Raw genomic sequence first — 15,252 nt, forward strand, 5'->3', positions numbered from 1 at the left:
TTGTACAGTTTATAGGTCACATTAAGGGTCCATTCACACGTCCGTTTTTTCTTTCCTGATCTGTTCCGTTTTTTGCTGAACAGATCTGGACCAGATCTGGACTTATTAATTTTCAATGGGTCCTGGAAAAAAACGGACAGCTCAATGTCTGATTTTTTTCAGGACCCATTGAAAATGAATGGGTCCAGATCTGGTCCAGATCTGTTCAGCAAAAAACGGAACAGATCAGGAAAGAAACAACGGACGTGTGAATGGACCCTTAAGGTGGAAAAAGTTCTGAAATGATTTATCTTTGTCTCATCACAGAAACCTGACATTTTAACAGGGGTGTGTAGACTTTTTATGTCCACTGTAGTTAGGGCTGACATGATCGCTGCTTTATATCAATTACAGGAGAAATGCCACTTAGGATGCTCATATGATTCAATACAATATCCCACATCAATTGTAGGTGTGTTATGTGTCTTCTTTGCATATTATAGTAGTACCATGCCTTACAAAACAGAGAAGTAAACAGATAACATAACAAAGATAACCAATACCATGAGTGCTGTGTCTGCAGCTTAAAAACTTTTTCAGTAGCCATGTGTTCGGGACCTGTATAGTGCAGTATGATGTTATACCTATGCAGGTGTCTGATCAGACTCCCGTATTTAATGCTAGTGCTTAGTAACTGAAATATGAACTAATGCTGTGAGCAGTGTCAGTTAGCTTCGTACTATGTAAGGTTGCAAGCATATTACTATACCAGAAGTCCCTTGTTCATAGTGTGAGGGTCAGCATATTTGTTGCTCTGTAAGTCCTTTGCTGAGGAAAGGCAATATAAAACCCCTCTGAGGTCCTGGTATCTCTCAATTAGGAAGTGATCTTCTTGGCCGCAGAAAATCCATTCCTCAGCTTCACGAGGGTTAGTAAAGAACAGTGATTTCCCACCATCTACCACTCGCAGGCGTGCCGGGTACGCCATGGGATATTGCAGATTAAGTTCCCTCAACCAGTGCTTGACAGCTATAAAGGTAGCGCATTTCTTCTGTAATTCTGCTGAAAAATTTGGGAACAGCGATATGTTCGCGTTTCCTACTGTGATGGTTGGCTTGTTGTCACGACCATGGTATGGCCGTGACTCCTGAACCACATGCAGTTGCCTGTGGTCTGGGGTTGTTGTCAATCACAGGTGAGGGCTGAAGTATGTTGCCTCACCTGTGGTTACCGCTGGCAACATTAGGTATGTGCTAGGCTGCTCGCTGTCATTGCATGCGGTTGCACCTGGCAACCTGTCTATTAGATGTGCCTTGTGTTTATTTGTTGTGCACAAGGTTTTTGTATGGGTGCACGTCCCCTTTAAGTGGCTGTCTTCCCTTCCCTGGTGTGGGAAGGGTTAATTCCCTTCCTAGTGTGTGTGCACTGGGTGTGTCTGTGTGGGTGTGGCTACATGGACTATTTAGCCTCAGTTGAGAGCAGAAGTCTGAGGGGTACTTCAGCCATGATTAGCTGGAGTCTTCCTCCTGGTTTTTATCCCATCTGCCAGTGAGGGCCACCCTTGTGGTCATAAGTTATGTTACATGGTGTTATGAAGGTGTGTGTTTGGTCTCTTTGTTATTGCAGCTTATGGTCCTGAGTTCCTGTGTGAGGTGTGGTGTGTGCTGTGTCCGTTTGAGTTCTTGTGGACAGCAGCACTTACACATAGGTTCCAGGGTGTCTGTGGCAGGTAGGTGTTGTGTTGTTGCATTTACCTGCCATTGCCATAAGCTGTTCATGTTCCCCTTTCTTTGTAGCTTGACCAGTGAGACTCCTGTTCCTCCGTATCTAGGAGGAACAGGTCGTCTTACCCTTCTCCTAGTCCAGGGCCACCCTGAGGGCGAGTAGGAATATTAGGTTCCGGAGTATGAGCCCTCCCACCATCAGGGTCGGCTCATACGGCTAGGAGACAGGGTTAGAATTAGGGATTGATAGGATGTGACCTGATTCCTGTCCTGGCCTTGCATCGACCATCCATCTTCGGGCATCGCACGGCTGAGGGTTTCCCCCATCCTCAGCCGTGACACTTGTTTCCCGCTTGGCTTAAGATAAGGTCTCTGTCTTTCCAGTTAAGCATACAGGCCAAGAGGGGTCTAGGGGGTGCCCCTAGTGGTGGTGGCCGCGCTGGGACACGGTAGGCTCTCTCCACTGCATAAGCCATTGAGAAGCTTGCATCTGGGAATGTGGATTTGTACCACTGTTCAAGGAATGTGGCTGGGTCTGATCCCTCTGCTCTTTCCGGCATACCTAGGATCCAGACATTATTTCTTCTGGCTCTGTTCTCACATTTCTGCCTCCATAGATCCTCTATGGCCTGTACTCTGGCTGTAAGGGGTCTTGTGAGATCTTCCAGGGCTGAGAGCCGCTCTTCATTATGGCGAACCCTTTCTTTCAGTTGCTGGACATCATGGTGCAGAAGTCCCAGGTCGACTCTGACCTCTTCTATTTTGCCAGTCAGCGATGACTGGCATGCTAAAATAGCTGCCATCAGTTGTTCATTAGAGATGTCGCGAACATAAAATTTTCCGTTCGCGAACGGCGAACGCGAATTTCCGCAAATGTTCGCGAACGGGAGAACCGCCATAGACTTTAATAGGCAGGCGAATTTTACAGGGACTCTTTCTGGCCACAATAGTGATGGAAAAGTTGTTTCAAGGGGACTAACACCTGGACTGTGGCATGCCGGAGGGGGATCCATGGCAAAACTCCCATGGAAAATTACGTAGTTGACGCAGAGTCAGGTTTTAATCCATAAAGGGTATAAATCACCTAACATTCCTAAATTGTTCGGAATAACGTGCTTTAAAACATTAGGTATGATGTTGTATCGATCAGGTAGTGTAAGGGTTATGCCCGCTTCACAGTGACAGACCAAACTATGACAGACCAAACTCCCCGTTTAACGCACCGCAAACAACCGCAAACAGTCCATTTGCACAACCGCAAACTCCCCATTTGCACAAGGTTGGATACCAAGCTAGCCATGTCCCGTTCCTTGTCCTCACTGACGTCATTGAAGGTCTCTTCCTCCACCCAGCCACGTACAACACCAAGGGTCCCCGAAAGGTGACAACAAGCCCCCTGGGACGCCTGCTGTGGTTAGTCTTCCACCTCCTCAAAGCCACCTTCCTCCCCTGACTCCTCTTCTTCAGACTCCTCTCTCTGCGTTGCCGCAGGTCCAGCAATCGACGACGACAAGGCTGCTTCTGGTGGTGATGGTGACCACAACTCTTCCTCTTCATGCTCATCTATGGCCTGATCCAGCACTCTTCGCAGGGCACGCTCCAGAAAAAACGCATACAGGGAGTGCAGAATTATTAGGCAAGTTGTATTTTTGAGGATTAATTTTATTATTGAACAACAACCATGTTCTCAATGAACCCAAAAAACTCATTAATATCAAAGCTGAATATTTTTGGAAGTAGTTTTTAGTTTGTTTTTAGTTTTAGCTATTTTAGGGGGATATCTGTGTGTGCAGGTGACTAATACGGTGCATAATTATTAGGCAACTTAACAAAAAACAAATATATACCCATTTCAATTATTTATTTTTACCAGTGAAACCAATATAACATCTCAACATTCACAAATATCCATTTCTGACATTCAAAAACAAAACAAAAACAAATCAGTGACCAATATAGCCACCTTTCTTTGCAAGGACACTCAAAAGCCTGCCATCCATGGATTCTGTCAGTGTTTTGATCTGTTCACCATCAACATTGCGTGCAGCAGCAACCACAGCCTCCCAGACACTGTTCAGAGAGGTGTACTGTTTTCCCTCCTTGTAAATCTCACATTTGATGATGGACCACAGGTTCTCAATGGGGTTAAGATCAGGTGAACAAGGAGGCCATGTCATTAGATTTTCTTCTTTTATACCCTTTCTTGCCAGCCACGCTGTGGAGTACTTGGACGCGTGTGATGGAGCATTGTCCTGCATGAAAATCATGTTTTTCTTGAAGGATGCAGACTTCTTCCTGTACCACTGCTTGAAGAAGGTGTCTTCCAGAAACTGGCAGTAGGACTGGGAGTTGAGCTTGACTCCATCCTCAACCCGAAAAGGCCCCACAAGCTCATCTTTGATGATACCAGCCCAAACCAGTACTCCACCTCCACCTTGCTGGCATCTGAGTCGGACTGGAGCTCTCTGCCCTTTACCAATCCAGCCACGGGCCCATCCATCTGGCCCATCAAGACTCACTCTCATTTCATCAGTCCATAAAACCTTAGAAAAATCAGTCTTGAGATATTTCTTGGCCCAGTCTTGACGTTTCAGCTTGTGTGTCTTGTTCAGTGGTGGTCGTCTTTCAGCCTTTCTTACCTTGGCCATGTCTCTGAGTATTGCACACCTTGTGCTTTTGGGCACTCCAGTGATGTTGCAGCTCTGAAATATGGCCAAACTGGTGGCAAGTGGCATCTTGGCAGCTGCACGCTTGACTTTTCTCAGTTCATGGGCAGTTATTTTGCGCCTTGGTTTTTCCACACGCTTCTTGCGACCCTGTTGACTATTTTGAATGAAACGCTTGATTGTTCGATGATCACGCTTCAGAAGCTTTGCAATTTTAAGAGTGCTGCATCCCTCTGCAAGATATCTCACTATTTTTGACTTTTCTGAGACTGTCAAGTCCTTCTTTTGACCCATTTTGCCAAAGGAAAGGAAGTTGCCTAATAATTATGCACACCTGATATAGGGTGTTGATGTCATTAGACCACACCCCTTCTCATTACAGAGATGCACATCACCTAATATGCTTAATTGGTAGTAGGCTTTCGAGCCTATACAGCTTGGAGTAAGACAACATGCATAAAGAGGATGATGTGGTCAAAATACTAATTTGCCTAATAATTCTGCACGCAGTGTATGGGATGAGGTCGATGATGTTGCCTTGGGTTTGACTGTACAGGTTTGACTGTACAGGTTTGGTCACCTCCTAGCCAATCCCTAACAGCTCTCCCTATTCTGCTAAGCCCACATTCAGACCCTGAAGGTGGGAATAATGTGTCCTCGTGCCTGGGCTGAAAATACCCTAGAATCCCTGAGATGGTGAAAGGAGAAAAGGGGCAGCCTGCTCCCTCAGAACCAGGAGGGGACAGACGTCAGTCAAACAGCCTAGACAGCAAACCAAAGAAATCAGAAACCAACTTATCTTATCTGAGCAGGAACAGACACCTTCCTTCCTTGCTTCCACAGCCTGACAGAATCTATAACCCGCACGGCACACTGGGAGTGAGAGTAATTTAAACCAACGACCCCACCCAGTGCACCTGAAGGAAGGCGGATCTAGCACGACTCCAAAACAAAACAAATGACTAAACACGTGCTGCCAATCTGGCAGATCTCTGCACAGAGTCTGAGCAGGGCATGACACACGCATTCCATGCTTGGCAGGCGTCAGCAGGTTTACCCAATGCGCAGTGTACGTGATATACCTGCCCTGACCGTGCTTTGCAGACCAGGTATCAGTGGTCAGATGGACCCTTACCCCAACACCGTGTGCCAGACATGCCATGACTTCCTTTTCCATAATAGAGTACAGGTTGGGGATTGCCTTTTGTAAAAAGACATTTCGGCCGGGTACCTTCCACTGCGGTGTCCCAATAGCTACAAATTTTTTGAAGGCCTCAGACTCCACCAGCTTGTATGGTAAAAGCTGGCGGGCTAAGAGTTCCGACAAGCCAGCTGTCAGACGCCGGGCAAGGGGGTGACTCTGTGACATTGGCTTCTTACGCTCAAACATTTCCTTGACAGACACCTGACTGTGGGCAGATGAGCAGGAACTGCTGAAGGTGAGAGGCAGAGTAGCGGATGGTTGAGAGGGGGCAAGGAGGACAGCAGTGGTTGACGTGGCTGAAGATGCTGGGCCAGGAGGAGGATGGTGGCTTTGAGTTTGTGTGCTGCTTGTACTCATCATGTGTTGATCCCATAGGCGTTTGTGATGTGAGATCATGTGCCTTCGCAAAGCAGTTGTACCTAGGTGGGTGTTGGACTTCCCACGACTCAGTTTCTTTTGGCACAGGTTGCAAATGGCATCGCTGTTATCAGAGGCAGACACACAAAAAAAATGCCACACTGCTGAGCTTTGCAATGACGGTGCTGCCTGGCTGACCCCGGGTGCCGATACATGCTGGCTGACTGTGCCACTAGCTCCTTGCGACGACCTCCCCCTGCTTCCAACTCGTCTTCTCCTCCTCTCTGTCTCCCCATCTGAACTTTCCCCCTGTTCTTCTTCTCACCCACGTGACATCCACGGACACATCGTCATCATCAACCGCTTCACTTGTATCTGACAACTCAGCAAAGGAAGCAGCAGCGGGTACAACATCATCATCATCATCACACCGTACGTCCATGTGTGTAATGCTGCCTGACTGAGACATATCCCTGTTATCTACATCCTCTGGCAATAATGGTTGCGCATCGCTCATTTCTTCCAACTGATGTGTAAATAACTCCTCTGACAGATCAAGTGAAGCAGCTGTGGTGATAGTGTTGGTGGTGGCGGCAGGCGGGCGAGTGGTAACTTGAGAGGTGCCTGAAGCTGAGCTGGAGGAGGATGGTGCTTCAAGGTTCCGAGCGGAAGCTGTAGAAGATTGGGTGTCCTGTGTTAGCCAGTCAACTATGTCCTCAGAACTTTTAGAGTTCAGGGTACGTGGCCTCTGAACACTGGGCATTATTCTAGGGCCAAAGGAAATCACAGCACCACGACGGCCTCTGCGGGGTGGCCTGCCTCTGCCTGTCATTTTTTTTCCGATTAGTTGTACTATGCGTGCAAGCTACTGTGACACCAGATATGAGTGGTGCAACTGGGCACTGGCAGTAGTGGGCACAGTACACGCTGTGGGCCTGACACACACGCTGGCAGGCAACTGCAATTAGATTACAGTGAAAAAATTGTTTTGTTTTTTTAAATGCAAGCTACTGTGACACCTGATATGAGTGGTGGCACTAGGCACCGGCAGTAGTGGGCACAGTACACGCTGTAGGCCTGACACACACGCTTGCAGGCAACTGCAATTAGATTACAGTGAAAAAAAAAAAATATTTTTTTTTAAATGCAAGCTACTGTGACACCAGATATGAGTGGTGGCACTGGGCACTGGCAGTAGTGGGCACAGTACACGCTGTAGGCCTGACACACATGCTTGCAGGCAACTGCAATTATATTACAGTGAAAAAATCGTTGTTTTTTTTTTAAATGCAAGCTACTGTGACACCAGATATGAGTGGTGGCACTGGGCACTGGCAGTAGTGGGCACAGTACACTCTGTGGGCCTGACACACATGCTGGCAGGCAACTGCAATTAGATTACAGTGAAAAAATGGTTTTGTTTTTTTTAAATGCAAGCTACTGTGACACCAGATATCAGTGGTGGCACTGGGCACTGGCAGTAGTGGGCACAGTACATGCTGTAGGCCTGACACACACGCTTGCAGGCAACTGCAATTAGATTACAGTGAAAAAATTGTTTTGTTTTTTTTAAATGCAAGCTACTGTGACACCAGATATGAGTGGTGGCACTGGGCACTGGCAGTAGTGGGCACAGTACATGCTGTGGGCCTGACACAAAAAAAAGCAGACTGATGTACTAGCCCTAAAAAGTTTTGGGGAGCTGTCAGGACGCTGTCCTTACAGTAGATCAGATGAGTCTTTGAGGACTGGAGTGGACACTGAATACACTAGCCTAACTATCGATTTCCCTATTAAATCAGCAGCAGCTGCACTGTCCCTCCTCTCACTAACACTGCAGCTTCCGAATGAATCTAAGATGGATGCTGTCCTTGCTTTTTGATAGGAGGTGGGAGGGTCTGGGAGGGAGGGTATGCTGCTGATTGGCTGGAATGTGTCTGCTGACTGTGAGGTACAGGGTCAAAGTTTGCTCAATAATGACGTATAGGGGGCGGACCGAACATCGCATATGTTCGCCCGCCGTGGTGAACGCGAACAAGCTATGTTCGCCGGGAACTGTTTGCCGGCGAATAGTTTGGGACATCTCTATTGTTCATGGGCTGTTTTCAAGGTGAACTCCGGTTCTGTGGCATTCTCCATCAGAGTTTGCTGTGCTGATTGACCTCTAGTGTGAGGACCACGAGGTGAGGTGGCCGCAGCGGCGCCATGTTGGACCTCTTGCCTGGCATATTCTTTCAGGCACTCCGCTGCTGCCTGTGCTTTACCCGGGCTCATGTCTTGCCTCCTTGATTTCCTCCTTCTGTGGTACACTGACCAAGCTATGGTGGTAGGTTAATATGTACCAGGATGGCGCAGGATCATAATCGGGAGCTGGAGCAGACCTTAGATGCGTCCGGTCATGTCGGCAGTTGGCCACGTCCCCATTTTTGTTGTTCTTTCTCTTGTTAGACCTGTGAGGGCCTCTGTCAGACCTTTGAGGAACCACATGCTTGTATTCTAATTCCATACCTCTTCTACAGTATCTTGCATTGATAATGTCTAATAGGCAACAAATACCTGATTAGCTGGTGCATAATCAGACAGTTTTAAGTTTCTAGGGTGTGTTTGATTAAGGCTTCTTTCACACTCGTGTTTTGGCTTTCCGTTTGTGAGATCAGTCATGGGCTCTCACAAGCGGTCCAAAACGGATCAGTTTTGACCTAATGCATTCTGAATGGAAAAGGATCTGGTCAGAATGCATCAGTATGCCTCCGATTAGTCTCCATTCCGCTCTGGAGGCGGACACCAAAACGCTGCCTGCAGCAATTTGCTATCCACTTGACGAAACTGAGCCACACGATGTAAGTCAATGGGGATGGATCCATTTTCTCTGGCACAATAGAAAACGAATTTGTCTCCCATTGACTTTCAGAGGAGTTCATGACTGATCCGTCTTGGCTATGTTACAGATAATACAAACGGATCTGTTCATGATGGATGCATGCGGTTATATTATTGTAATGGATCTGTTTTTGCAGATCCATGACGGATCTGCCCAAAACGCGAGTGTGAAAGTAGCCTAAGTTATTATTAAGTTATAATTTTTTTTTAATGTGCTACCATGCCCAGACGGAGAACTGATGATATTTAGCAACTGGGTGTGCCACCAACGCTGCGGTAGTAATGTTGCTGAAGGATGGAGCATTCTCAGTTCTGCTTGACTTGTTATTGCTCAAAAGAGAGCAGGGTCATCATCTCCCTCCTATAAACAAAGACATCACTGTGAGTGTTCATAGGGACAACTTGCTGGTGTCTGAAGTTTGGGCACTGAATAAATTTTTGGAGTCTGAATTGACTTTTCAGATCTAAAGTCTGGGATCTTAACTGTTTTCCGGTCCAAAGTCTGGGGTCTGAATTCATTTTTGGTGTAAGAAACTTACCTGTCTGGGCTCCAGCGGTGCGATCCTCAGTCTTGACGCGACAGGATGCAATGCTTTGTTTCTCACCACAGTGGGCGTGGAGGAGATTAGCAGTGGGCTGATTGTTTAGCTCCTCTATTCCTATGTGCTGGTGTTTCTGACTAATGGAGCGCCGAGTCATAGACCTATAAGGTTCTGATCCAGGGACTCGACGCTCTATTGAAACCCCTTACTGGCCAGACACCAGTTCCAGCAATAGTCTCTGCCTCACTAGTGTGGCAGTGTATTCCTTGTTCACATAGTTATTGGATTGCTAGTTCCTCTGACCCTGGTTTGTCTTCTGACCACCCTCTGTCTCTCGTTTGGTACTACATAGTTTGTCTGGTTCTGATCTCGGCTTGTCTTCTGACCACTCTCTGTCTCTCATTTGGTACTGCATAGCTTGTCTGATTCTGACCCATTTACGTATGACTCTTATTGTGTTTGTCTGTCTTTGTGGTTTGTCCGTCTTGTGGGGGGTTAGCTCTTCTCCGGGGGTCATTGGCACCTCAGCAAACCAAACATAAATGATACAAAATAAACACCTGCCCGGCAGGGCTCTAACTAAACATATAATAACCTGACTCACCTAAAGGACTGTTCACACACAGTCATAACATGCGGCTTTCACAGCCCAATAGTCAAGCAGCCTCTGGGCTGTAGCAAATGCAAGTCTCTTTGGGGGATTGTGGTCCAGCAGTCCTCCCGACTCTGACCTTGTGGCCCTTGTGCCGCAGGCGTCACTGCATCCCCCAAATTCCAGGCTGTCACTTAGCCTCGTGGTCCCTCAGACTAGCCCGGCTGAGACCACACACACAGAGCCTCAACAGGCCTCTGTTTCTGGAAAACACACTCTCCTTCCCCAAACTGGGAGCCACACCCAAGTCCAGCAACAGGATTAAATACCATCCCTGGACATGGGCATATTCCAAAATCCCGGACTGGAGCATGGGGAACAGGCACCCACCCAACACATTGCCTGTTCCCAGTAAAAGCCCACCCCGGACTAGCTGGAGCCAGCTAAGCTAAGTAGCTTGGTGTCCACCAGCTAGCTTAGTGGCCACCTATATCTAGGGCCTTTACTCCACCAAGGCCGGGCCCCTTGGTGACACGCTCCTGGTGCAAACACCCCTTTTTCATGCTTCCCCGGGACTTTACTGCACCCATCACTATTCACATTGCCACATATCCCCCCCCTGTGTTCAACCCTGTGGGGGTGAACACATGTACCAAACGTATGCTTGTGATAGGGCATCCGGATTAAAGGGTTTCTACCACCAGAAATACTGTTATGTAGCTGACTGACATTAGCGATGCGCTAATGTCAGCACTACATAACAATATGTTTCTAACGTTAGTCCCTGCAGCCGTTTATGTTAAAAAAGCACTTTTATAGATATGCTAATGAGCCTCTAGGTGCTATGTGGGCGTCATTAGCACCTAGAGGGCTCCGTCCACTAACCATTTCAGCCGCCTATCGCGTCCCTCCAGCCCGCCCCGCTCCTGTTGATTGACGTGAAACTTCTCAGTATCCTGTACCAATTCCCGCGCCTGCGCCGTGCGCTTCTGTATTCTCCCGGCGCCGGCTTCCTCACTGCGCCTGCGCCACAATGAGGAAGCCGGCACCAAGAGCGCGGCATTCACTCACTGTGCCTGCGCCAAATACAGAAGCGCACGGCGCAGGCGCGGGAATTGGTACGAGATACTGAGAAGTTTCACGTCAATCAACAGGAGCGGGGCGGGCTGGAGGGAAGCGATGGGCGGCTGAAATGGTTTGTGGACGGAGCCCTCTAGGTGCTAATGACGCCCACATAGCACCTAGAGGCTCATTAGCATATCTATAAAAGTGCTTTTTTTAAACAAAAACGGCTGCAGGGACTAATGTTAGAAACATACTGTTATGTAGTGCTGACATTAGCGCATCGCTAATGTCAGTCAGCTACATAACAGTATTTCTGGTCGTAGAAACCCTTTAAACTGCCATCTTCCAGCTGAACATTCCCCCTGGAAGATGTGGCCAGCATCACAGGCTTCCCTTTATTCTGCCAGACCCACGCCAGCAGAGCTTGGTTTATCACCAAAACTGACATCTTGCCCAATAGAAACTGCCTAAAGGCCTCATGTGCCCATCTCATGGCCAGATACTCTTTTTCTACTCTTTTCCGGTGATGATGATGCGCTCTCGCACTCTTTGATCTCTCTCTCTTTTTAGATCCTCTGGCTCCCGCACATGCGCCTCATGTCCTTTCTTGGACTGCTGCAGCTCTTGACTGAACTGTTCCCAGTCATGGTCATGTCCAGACATATTCTCCTTTGCTTTGCGGGGCTCCTTCAGCAGAGCATGCTTGCCCCTGCTCACTTCTTTTACGTGTATCTGGTTCACTTCTTCCTTCTTTCAAGCAGTAGTTTCCCCAGCTACGGTGGCAGTTTTAGAGACTTCTGCTTCTTTAGTGGCTTTTTCCACTTCGGCTGCCGCTCCCTTTGTCTTAACTTTGGTCTCTGCAGCACCTGGGGACTTCACGTCCACCAACACATCGGCCTTAACTTCTTCAGCCTTTGTCTTCTTGGAGTCTCCAGTCTCTTTGACAGCCTTCTCATCCTTCTTGGACGTGGCACCATACACTTGCCCTCTTAACTCCTCCCCCTCTTTCTCATTGAGGCAGGAGGCACCAGGGACACCGGGGTCCTCAGCAGACTCCTCGTCTTCTGGCATTTTCTCCAGAGGCTCACCCAGGACACTGTTCTCCTTTTGGGGAGGAGTCAGGAGAGACAGCCCATCGTAATAGCCAGGATCCAAAAACTGATCGTTCACCTCCTCGTACTTCTTCCCCAGCAGGCTGCTGGCTATTTGGAAGGACTTGTAGGCAGAGGGGATGTCTTCCAGGCCCGGGCTACACTCTACCACAGGTCTGTGGTCTTCGGCATCCACATCAGCCCCATCAACTGGTTCAGCAGAAGCATCTTCCATCTTCTCTGCCTCAGCCAGCACCGAAGTGCCACCATCTCCAGACCCATTCTTAATAGGCTCTAACTTAGACTTCTCCAACTCATAGACGTTCTTCCCGACATCATCCTTTGAGCTCACGAGATCATCTATCTCTGCTCTGAGTTGCTTGTTCAGCCTCTCAAAATCAGCATGCTCCTCAAGCGCTTCTTCAAGGGCTCTATCCAAGGAGAGGGCCTTGGTCTCCTTCTCCCAAGCATCAGTCTCCGCTCGGTCACGTTTTTCGTCATATCGAGCCGAGATGCATTTCTCTTCAGCCAGGAGCCGATCAAATTTCTTCTGTTTCTTCTCTAGGTTAGACATAATTTGCTTCTGGTGGTCCAGGTGCACCATCAGATCATCCAATTCTCGCTGAAGTTTGTTCTTGGTTTTCTCCAACTTTTCGTATGTCAGACCCTTTATCTCCAGGCGCTGAACCATCAACTACATGTTTTTCAACAGTTTCTTTTCAGCTTTTCGCATAAGCTTGTGGGAAGTGCCCCGCTTTTGGGCCTCAGGTTCCAGCTGCTCCTCGCTCGGCTCTGCTGCAGCAGATGTAGGAGTATCGCCATTCTCTTTCTGGCTCTCCTCCTTTGCGCTTTCTGAAGCCTTCTTCAGTTGCTCTGTGAAGACAGCTAGTCCCGTCTCTAACGTTTCTAGGGAGCTTGTGGTGAGAGAGAGATCATCCTCCTGTTTGCAGCTGTTCTGTCCTGTCAGGTCATCTACAACTGTCTGGATATGGGCTTCACACACTACGCTGACGTCACCCGACTTAATTCTCATCTCGTCAGATATAACTGTCTGGTCGCTACTAGTAACCACCTTAGTTTCGCAGGATATTGACATGGTAGCTTCACTCTCTGAGTTGCTATGGGTCACAGCACATACATCACATATACTGCTCGTGTCATTATCAATTCTGACCTCTAGGGGCACCGATGAGCTAATCCCCACCTGGGACACTTCTTTAGTAACCAAAAAACACTGTGGAGACTGCATATCCACCTCTGGTATGTGACAGGAGGCACCCTCTAGCCCTATCATATTTTCATGAACATTCAAAAACTGAGTTGGAGCTGTGCTTTGCTCCACACTACTTATATGCATTTCTTCAAAACTTTTGATCAAGTCATATAGATCTTCATGAAAAATAGCAGATGAAGAAAATAAAGCTTCATCGACATTTACATTTTTACCACCAGGGGGCGCTTCTCCCCTGACCACAATCTGCAACGGAAAAGGCATGTTATCAACATCAGATATTTCACATGGCATCCCCCTTTCATTATGCATTTCCGCCAACTTGGCACAATCACCTTGCACCTTATCTGCACCATTGTTTTTAATGGTCACTTCACTTAACGGATTAGGTACCAGTTCTGCAGGAGTTTCGTCACTGACTGCAGAAGTGTTTCCACTTTCCCACAAGTCACGGAACAACGAGAAATCACGGCCCAACATTCCCTCATGTATGAGCATATGTATCACATCAGGTTCACAAATCCCAGTTCTCACTAGAGTCTCACACTGAATGAGAACCACCAGATAGTCCTTATTATCCGCATGACTGTCCAGCACAACTATCATTTGCTGCTCAGTCTCCAGTTCTGGTGTCTCAACACCTCCCGCTCGGCAGATAGCAACTGACGCTGGTTCACACCAGCGTTCACGGCTTCTGAAGCCCCAGGACACTGGTCAGCAACCTGCCCAGTCTCCAGAACCGTGCTCACTGTCACTTTGTCTTTTACACCAGAAAAACACGGAACAGTCTTACCCACAGACGTTACTGGTTCGGCAGTCTCAGGCGATGAGGGAGGGCCAGGAACATCTTTCCCGAGGTCACCGTCCTTCTCCTAGACATTAGGAACCTCCTGCCTTTGATTCCTGGTTACCTGACTTCTGACCATAAGGACAATTAGGTTCACACTTTGTGACTTGACGGCATCTCCAACAGCGCTCTCTTTGTTGCAGGACAGCTGCCTGCCGTCGTGGTTGGTTGCACCTAGCACCCGCATAACGGCTCTCCGGACATCCTTTTCTTCCCGATGGTTGCCCTTGGGGACAGCACACATCACCTTTTCGACTGGTTTTTCAGCCGCATCACCGACACTTTGGACTTTTAGAAATTGTCCACTCAGCTTTGCAGGTTTTTTCTCCAGGGCCCACTGCAATGGCGCCCTCAAAGCATCAGCACAGCTGTTACCCTGGGAAACACTTTGGGTTAGGAGTTCTCTTTGTCTTTCATAATCCTCTATGAGTTTTTCATGCTCCTGCTACCACTTCAGGTGCCTTTGGTTAGCCTCCAGATTGGCCTGCCTCAGCTGCTTGGTGAGATCCTCCATCCACCCCACAGCAAAAGACAGCCTAGGCACCAGAAAAATTTTCAGCAACAAGTCCACTAACAGAGACCTGGCCTCCAGGTGTCTCACTCTCAAGAGACAATTTCAGCATTCACAGTCTCTTTTGCATCGCAAACATGACAGTTTCTTTCCCTGGGCTGCTGGCTCTTTAAATACACACAGCAATTTCCTTTGCAACACGGCAGAATTCAGCAGCACCTGCTCTTGCCGTTGCCCCTAGCAACCATTTGTCTCTTTTCAGCAGGGACGCTTGCCCGCATCCGACACCAATTGTGGGGGGTTAGCTCGTCTCCGGGGGTCATTTACACAAGTATTATCGCCAGACACCAAGTTTCAGGTCCAAACATCACTTTATTTGGCACCTCAGCAAACCAAACATAAATTATACAAAATAAACACCTGCCCGGCTGGGCTCTAACTAAACATATAATATAACCTGACTCACCTAAAGGACCGTTCACACACGGTCATAACATGCGACTTTCTCAGCCCAATAGTCAAGCAGCCTCCAGGCTGTAGCAAATGCAAGTCTCTTTGGGGGA

The sequence above is a fragment of the Bufo bufo genome, chromosome 4, assembly GCF_905171765.1.
Source record: "Bufo bufo chromosome 4, aBufBuf1.1, whole genome shotgun sequence".
Lineage (NCBI taxonomy): Eukaryota > Metazoa > Chordata > Amphibia > Anura > Bufonidae > Bufo > Bufo bufo.